Raw genomic sequence first — 8,993 nt, forward strand, 5'->3', positions numbered from 1 at the left:
TGGCCTAGTGTCACCGGGAGTCAAAAGCCTTTCCTGAAGGCATCCTGCAGCTGTCAGAAGGCCAGCCTCGGCAGGCGGCTGCTCCATTAGTGGAGGCAGGTGATTTGTATTGCTGGCTGCTGCTTGTATAAACAGAGGGCTTAGGGAGCTCAAGGGGACGAGGAAGGTGGGGGTTGCACCCTGTGCACCTGAGCCGGGAGGGCTTGGCCTGGCAGCTGCCCCAGCCCCTGGGTGTCCTTCCCTCGACACATACCAGGTCTGTCTGTGCTCTGCCCACATCAGCACTTGGGTACAGTGACGAGGCCAGGTGCCACATCAGGGTGTGTGGCTGCACACAGAGAGAGCCAGGTAGAAATATATGACCAATTCAACCACACCTATGCTCCCGTCAGCACCTGGGATGGAGGCTCTGAGCCTGCGGGGACACCCTGCAGGGCTCTGATGCCCCAAATCCTCTCCCACCTCCTGGCCTGGACACCCTGCAGAGATCTCTGCACAGAATTGGTGTCCAGTTCATTTCAACTCAGCTGGGCTTCATGTGGCAGCTTCTCTGTCCTCCCCCCATCCAAGGGGGCACTCAGATGCCTCCTCCAGGGTCTCTCATCAGCGTGTGCCCCCACTCCCAGCACTTACAGCGCGGCTTCATGATGGTCTGTTTACAAGTCTGTCTTCCGCACCAGACTGAGCGGTTCTTGAGGGATTTTAATGACCTCCACCTCCCACCGTCAGCACTAATCAGTGTTTCTTGAATGAATGGATAAAGGAATGAATGAATTCTTGAACATGTACCATTTGCCAGGCTCTGCCTGGAGGCTGCAAACAAGACAGGGAACTGTATGTTGGACGGCGAGGTGGTGGTTGATGGGGTGCAAGATTCTGGGAGACATGTTGAGATGGGGCGGGAGCTTCCTGAGCAAGGAGCTTAGAACAAAGACCTGAGGAGGTGAGGAGAGGAGCTATGCGAATAGACATCTGGAGAAGAGTGCTCCAGGAAACAGCACGAGCAAAAGCCCTGGGGAAAGACCAGCCTGGGGGATTCAGGGAACAGTGAGAAGGCTAGCTAACATGACCAGAGTCCAGTGAGGGAGGGTTCGATTCTCGCCCTGGAGAAGCTCCTGGCGTAGTGGGCTGATCCCGTTCCATCCATTTCATCTCATAGGAAATGTGGCTTTAGTTGGCTTCACCTGTCATTTGCTAGCCCTGAATAGGAGCCATAGGAATGATATTGAACTTCATCAATCCTAGTCCATCAGATCTGTGACTGCTTTCCTAAGAGCTGTGAAGTGTTTTGTTTCTTCTCCAATCACAATTACATGTGTCAAAAACGTCTGGAGAATCTGCTGGGGCCACCTCTTTCCCAGAACCTAACCTCCCTGGGCTCCTGGGTTCCTCCCTGGGCTCCTGGGCTCCTCCCTGGGCTCCTGGGCTCCAGGCCATCAGCACTCAAGAGAACTCTTCTCAAACTTGGGCCCCAATGGGCTGTGCCCCTGAGAAGAGCCAGCGGGAGGCTCCTACCACCTTCAGCAATGTTTCCCCAGGGCCGAGGTCCCCAGAATGTGGTCCCAGGTGCTCTTGGAGAGAAAAAGAGTCAGATACCTTTAGGAAATGCCTGGAGGTAAGCATCACAGGTTCTGATGGGTCCAGCCCACCCCCACAGCCAGCCCCATGTCCTCTCCCCACTCTCACTGGAAGGGCAAGACAGCCAGACCCTCACTTTAATTTCCATTCAAGGAGGGTGGGAGAGGGGCAGGCAGTTCTGGCCAGTGAGACAATGTAGAAAAAACTCCCTGTGAAGGAAGTGTCTGAAAGAGATTTATCCTCCCTAAGGAGATGAAAGAGGCTGTTCCAGGTGCCACCTCCAGCCTCAGATACACACATTCCACGTCCTTGCCTTCAGCTGTGGTCCTGTGTACATGTGATGTCTGGAGCTGTGGCAGCCACTTCATGACCATGAGGGAAAGGCCAGGAGTACTTCAGAGTTCCTGGCCTGGCAACCTCATGGGGAGAACTGTGAGTCCCGGCTCTGGTTCATGTCACAGGATTCTGACCCACGTCACCTCCCCAGGAAGCTGTCCTGGGCCACCTGAGCCAAAGTTCTTGACCTCCTGGTCCATGACTTGTGTGACTTTCTTCAACTTGCTCTCTCTTTAAAAGGATTGTTTTCTGTCTAGATGTCTCCTTTTGCCTTTCCTCTTGGAACACCAGTTCAGGGGCTCAGAGGTTGCACTTGTTTTGCTCATGTGTACCTCTGTTACTTGGAGCAGGGCCTGGCACAGAGCAGGTGCCCGAATATTTGTTTAGTGAATGAGTGAGTACTCTGCCTGCAACAGTGTGCACGGGTGGGACCATCACTAGGTGGCTCTCCCACTTCCTGTGTTCCTGTTGGAGTTGGGAAGGGAGATCTGTGAGCTGAGCACAGTGACTCCCTGGAGGCTGCAAGCCCGCAAGTAGTGGGAGGGAAAGGGGAGAAGTTTGTGGACCCCTCAGCCTGCCCACCTGCCCAGTAAGAACCAGCACCCGCCTCCTGATGAATTTTTTGACATCCTGTTACCACATAATACCTCAACCCAATTGAGGAAGGCAAAGGAAATTAACACTTAATTTTTTAAAAGGTGTATTTCAAGGCTGGGCACCGTGACTCATGCCTGTAATCCCAGCACTTTGGGAGGCCGAGGCGGGCAGATTACAAAGTCAGGAGTTCCAGACCAGTCTGGCCAATATGGTGAAACCCCGTCTCTACTAAAAATGGAAAATTAGCTGAACTAAAAATACAAAAATTAGCCAGGTGTGGTGGCAGGTGCCTGTAGCCCTAGCTACTCAGAAGGCTGAGGCAGGAGAATCGCTTGAACCTGGGAGGCAGAGATTGCAGATTGCAATGAGCCGAGATCGCGCCACTGCACTCCAGCCTGGGCGACAGAGCGAGACCCCGTCTCAAAAAAAAAAAAAAAAAAAAAAGTGCATTTCAATAGGCAAGTGTCAAGGCGTGGAGACACTAGACGATGTCAGGTGGCCCTCAGACGCCTGCACAACGAGGCAAGTAGATGTCGGAATTAAACGAAGTCAGAGGCGCAACCGTGTCCCGCCAACACCTTCTCTAGGCATGTGCAACCTGGGAATTACGGCTGGGTGACAACGGCGCATCTGTGCGGGCCTTGCGCAGTGCCAGGCAAGCTGCTGTTTCCCAGGAGACCCAGCAGCGCTTTACGAAGTAGGGTGTGGCTGTCCCACGTCTCCCATAGGCCTTGCCTTCTTGGAAAAGTCAGAGTACATGGAAACCATGGAAAAACCACTCATGTTTTTGTATAAAACAGTGTATAACCAGGAGTGCAGGCACGGATACTGACTCTCTCCACGTGTACTCTCCCCAAGTGGGTGTATTTGGGACCCTGTCTAGGGGAGGACGCTGAGCTGGCCCCGGCACTGGGAGTCCTGCACCTTCAGTGTCTTAATCCCTCTCAAACGGCCCCCGCTGGTCTCCAGCCTGCCCCTGCTCTGGACCCCCAGACCTGTCTCCCGTCGGCCTCTTCTTGCAGCAGCCCCGCCCCACTGGGGTGCTGGATCCTAGTCCCCCGGCACCCAGGAGACGGGCCGGGCCTACCCGGGCCCAAGGCCGGGAGCCCCTGGTGTCAGGCTGCGCGAACCCCCCTGCTGGGGCTGGGCACTGGCTGAGCAGGCCTCCGGCGCCCCCAAGCCGGGCCTCCCCGAGGCGCACCGTGGCCTGCCCGGCACAGTCAGGGGCTCGGCAGGCGGTGATGGATGGGTGGAGGAGGCTCCGTCCCGCCGGCCTCGCAGACATTCCTCCCCGCAGATAAACGCGGGGGCTGCGGACGCTCCTGCAGGGCCAGCGGAGGGGCGCTCCTGCGAGGCAGGAGATGAGGGGCCTCTGTATATAATAAAGGTGAAAGAGTGTCATCCAGACATTTTTATGCTCTTTCCGAGGCCCCAACTGCCGTGAGGCCGGAAGGAAGGACGCAGGGCTCTTAGCGAGTGGCTGGAAAAGTGGCTGCTTTGAGGAAGCCGGAGAAGAGCGCGGGAATGGAGGCACAGCCTGGGGGCCCCTCTGCAACCCGAGTCAGCTCCAAGCCCCTCCTCTACAGGAATTCTGGAGACGCCTGCAGGTGCCGTAGGCGGCTTGCTTGGGCACTCTGAGCTGGTTTCTGTGCACGCTTAGCCAGCGGGACCAGATCAGTGGCGGGTCCAGCCCAGCTCCCCACTTGGGCGCCTCAGGGCGCCCCTAGCAGGGCTGTGGGCCAATTGCCTGAGCCAGGTTTGAGGATCGCCCAGCTTGTCGCAGCCTCAGGGGGCCAAGCATCATCCCATAACACAGATGCTCAGAGCCCTGGGCCTGACCTGCCTGTGACAAGAGGCCCATTCTCGTACGGTGTAGGGGTCGGTGAGACCCTCTTACAATGGGGCTGGCACTTAGTGGGTGCTCACTAACATTTTAACTCTCTCCCCTGCATTGCCCCTCCCTCCCTCTCTCCCAGGTCTGCAGTGGATGGGGAATGGAGTCTCTATCTCACACATGAGAACCTGAGGCTCAGGCCACCTGAGGCCACAAGTAGGGAGGGGACCGCAGAGCTGGGGCTGAGGACTCACCAGCAAAGGCCCCAGCCATCTGAGTGTCGGGGGCAGGGGACTCGTTCATCCTCACAGGTCTGGTTCCCTCTCTTCAGCCAGCACCCAGGTCTGTTCAGCCCACCGACCACCTTGGTGTTGGGATCCTCTCAGTCCATCAGCCTATTACCCTACAGCTCTGGGGCAGCCCACAAATGTAAGGGTAAGATAATGTGCAACAAACCCCGGGGCAGGGGTTGAATGAACCCATGGAGAGGAGGGACCTCAAGCCTGGAGCTACTGGAGGCAAGAGTCCTACAGGAAGATCCCCAGGCCCGTGCGAGGCTGGGGGACCCAACGTGCACTCAAGGCAACCCCGCAACACCGGCATTATTATTCCCATTTTATAGAGGAGTAAACTGAGGGACAAGAAGTGAACAGCTCTGCTCAATATGTCAAAAGGGCAGAGTTGTGGATTCAAACCTGTGTGCCTCTGCCTCGAAATCTAGAATTCTTTGCACCACCCCACACAGCATGAACCCTCAGCCAACAGACATTAAGTGCCTGCTAAATGAATGAAAAAAGAAGCTCCTCTTGGAAAAGGAAAAGGAAATTGAAAATGGTCTAGCATTCGATCCATAGCACAGAGCTGACCCAATGCCAGGCAAGGGCCTACACAGAGCTCAGAGTTTTCCAGAAAGGCAGCTGAAGGGATATTTGTTATGAGCCACTCAGGAGTGGAAGAAACAGCATATTCTTCAGCTTTTTAGTATCGTCCTAATCCTGATGGCGAACCCCGTCCCACTGGGCCAGATCAGTATTGGGATCCCAATCTGCAGCGGTCCCCAACAATGGGCCCTGATCCTCTAGGGACCCTGAGAAGCCGATGCTTTCAGCTCCTTGCCATCCCAAAGCAACCCGACTACGTAAGTGGGAGCAGCTGGGGCTCCTGGCTCCTGCAGAGGAGGACTGGGAGGGCCCCAATCCTCTATAAACTCTGCCGCCTTATCCTCTCCTTGTCCCCAACAGCCTGAGCTTGTCGAAGACCTGCGGGATGCGACTATGAGGTAGAGAGTGAGCCTTTCTCAAGGATATTGTAGCTGGAACCTGCTGCACCTGCAGCAAACCCCACCCCCCACCCTGACTTCTCAGCCCATGGCCAATAGCTCCCTCTGTCCTTTAACAGTGGAGTTGGGTTCATACCAGGCAGGTCATAAAGCCATTACCATGGTCCTTTCTTAGACAGTCCTTGATGCTGCAAGTTCTGCCGCTTGGAGATAACAAATGGCAATGGGTTCGTGTTAGGGCCATTTGGGTCTGTCCTTGATGACACAGAGTGAGCAGCACTGGGGAGGCCTCTCCCAAGCTTTTAAAAAGTGGTAGGTCCGTGAAACCCCGTGACTAGGAGCTCCTGGGGCCGCTGGCCCTAAGAGCCTTCAGAGGGGAGGGTCAACAGATTGAGGCTGGTTCATGCCCTGTGTCCTCACAGTGAGGTCCTGGCCAAGTGGCCTTGGTGACAGGAGAGCCCCTTGCTGTTCACTAGATGCTTTTACATCAAAGCAGGTGTCTTTGACTGTCAGGAGCCATCCAAGCCGCAGGTAAGAGGCACTGTCTTGTTTGTTTTAAATTTTGGATCGATAATGCAGTACCTGGTTCAAAATTCGAAAAATACTAAATAGTAAACAGTGAACAGTGTTCATCTCATCCCCTGGTCCAGCCACCTTCTGTGGCCGTGGGGCAGTTGCTGTCCCTCTGGGCTTTAGTTTCTGAGTTTCTGAGATGAATTGGGTCCATCCCTCAACTCAGTCAAGAGGAACCCATGGACTCCGCACTGAAGCCCCCAGCCCTGGAGCCTCCAGCACAGGCCAGCAGGGCCTCTGCCAGCTTTGGGGACGGGACGCTCGGCTCCAAGCAGCCATCACCACCCACCCGCCCGCGGCCACGGGTCAGGTTTCCATCCGCCGTCATTAGGCAGATGTCAAACTGGAAGGGGCAGCAGTAATTTGGACAATTACGGCCGCTATTATTGCTTCCTCTTCTTAAACGGGGGCCAAATTACTCACTTAAACACAACCACCAGTCACTCCCCACAGGCAGAGGGGACAATGGATGGGGGAGGGGACACATGGGAGGGGAAGGGACAGCTGGCAGGGGAGGATTCAGAAGCTCCAGCAGCCCATCTCTCGGTGACTATCCTGTTTGAGCGCCTACTGTGTGACATCAGCATGTCTGTCCGCCCTGCTGGGGACTTGGTGGCAGCATTGGCAGTGGAGGTGGAGACTAGTGCCCTGGGGGAGGGGATGGCCACGCTGCCCTGCTGGTTACTGTAGGACCAGGCTGGAAGCAGGTTAGGGTTCCAAGTCTAAAGTGGCATCGCCCCCTCTGAAACCTCTACATGGTGTGAGCTGAGCATCTGCCCAGGGTAGGCTTAGGAGGGGCCAGGAATCCTCAGGCTGGCCCAGGATGCCCACTGCCCAGGAGGAGATAAACCTGCAGCCGAGGCTCATTCTTCAGGGGCCACGCAGGCCAAGGTGGCTCTTCTGTGGATGTAGGCAGGCAGACCTGGGCACCCGGCTCCCTGGCTGAGTGACAAACTGGGCAAGGGCCCTAATGGGCACCATGCAGGGAGAGAAGGTGAGTCCAGGCCTATTCCACTTCTTAAACCTAATCACAGCCACACCCGAAAGTACAGATAAAAGTCACTCTAATGATAGGAAGCGCTGACGTAGCACCTGCTGTGTGTCCAGTACTCTGTTCACATATAGTAGCTAATTGAACCTCAGAACAAAGCTTTGAGGTAGGCATTCTTATCACCCTCATTTTATAGAGGAGGCCGAGGTACAGAGAGCCTAATTAACTTACCAGGGGTCACACAGCACCTCAGCAGAGAGCTGACCCTTTTCCCAGAGCCATAGGACGGAGCACGTTCCCCTGCCGAGTTCAGGCTGCTATGAAGCAGAAGAAAATCTAGCAAGGTATTTCCTTTAAAAAATTTTTAATATATGTATTTATTTATTTCTTCTAAAAAAACCAATGGGATATATGTGCAGAATGTGCAGGTTTGTTACCCAGGTATACATGTGCCATGGTGGTTTGCTGCACCTACTGGTCCATCCTCTAGGTTTCCTCCCCTCATCCCCCACCCCCAGGAACAGGCCCTGATGTGTGTTGTTCCCCTCTCTGTGTCCGTGTTCTTAATGTTCAACTCCCACTTATGAGTGAGAAAAGGCAGTGTTTGGTTTTCTGTTCCTGTGTTACTTTTCTGAGGATAATGGCTTCCAGCTTAATCCATGTCCCTGCAAGGACATGATCTTATTCCTTTTCATGGCTGCATAGTATTCCATGTGCCACATTTTATTTATCCAGTCTATCATTGATGGGGATTTGGGTTGGTTCCATGTCTTTGCTATTGTAAATAGTGCTGCAATAAATATATGTGTGCATGTGTCTTTATAGTACAATGATTTATATTCCTTTGGGTATATACCTAGTCATGGGATTTCTGGGCCAAATGGTATTTCTCATTCTAGATCCTTGAGGAATCAGCATACTGTTTTCCACAATGGTTGAACCAATTTACGTTCCCACCAACAGTGTAAAAGCGTTCCTGTTTCTCCCTAGCCCAGCCAGCATCTATTGTTTCCTAACTTTTTAATAATCACCATTCCGACTGATGTGAGATGATATCTCATTGTGGTCTTGATTTGCATTTCTCTGATGATCAGGGACGTTGAGCTCTTTTTAATGTTTTTAATGTTTGTTGGCTGCATAAATGTCTCCTTTTGAGAAGTGTCTGTTCATATCCTTTGCCCACTTTTTGATGGGGTTTTTTAAAATTTTTTTTTCTTGTAAATATGTTTAAGTTCTTGTAAATTCTGGATATTAGGCCTTTGTCAGATGGGTAGATTGCAAAACTTTCCCCCCATTCAGTAGGTTGCCTATTCACTCTGACGATATTTTCTTTCCTCAGTTTAGTTAGATCCCATTTGTCAATTTTGGCTATTGTGCAATTGTTTTTGGCGTTTTTGTCATGAAGTCTTTACACATGCCTATGTCCCGAATGGTATTGCATAGGTTTATAGGTTTTCTTCTAGGGTTTTTTTTTATGGTTTTGGGTTTTACATTTAAATCTTTTTTTTTTTTTTTTTTTTTTTTTTGAGGCAGAGTCTCGCTCTGTCGCCCGGACTGGAGTGCAGTGGCCTGATCTCAGCTCACTGCAAGCTCCGCCTCCCAGGTTTGCGCCATTCTCCCGCCTCAGCCTCCCGAGTAGCTGGGACTACAGGCGCCCGCCACCTCGCCCGGCTAATTTTTTTGTATGTTTTAGTAGAGACGGGGTTTCACAGTGTTAGCCAGGATGGTCTCGATCTCCTGACCTCGTGATCCGCCCATCTCGGCCTACATTTAAATCTTTCATCCATCTTGAGTTAATTTTGTAC

Source organism: Rhinopithecus bieti, unplaced genomic scaffold (genome assembly GCF_001698545.2).
Source record: "Rhinopithecus bieti isolate Rb0 unplaced genomic scaffold, ASM169854v2 scaffold_29034, whole genome shotgun sequence".
NCBI classification, from domain to species: Eukaryota; Metazoa; Chordata; class Mammalia; order Primates; family Cercopithecidae; genus Rhinopithecus; species Rhinopithecus bieti.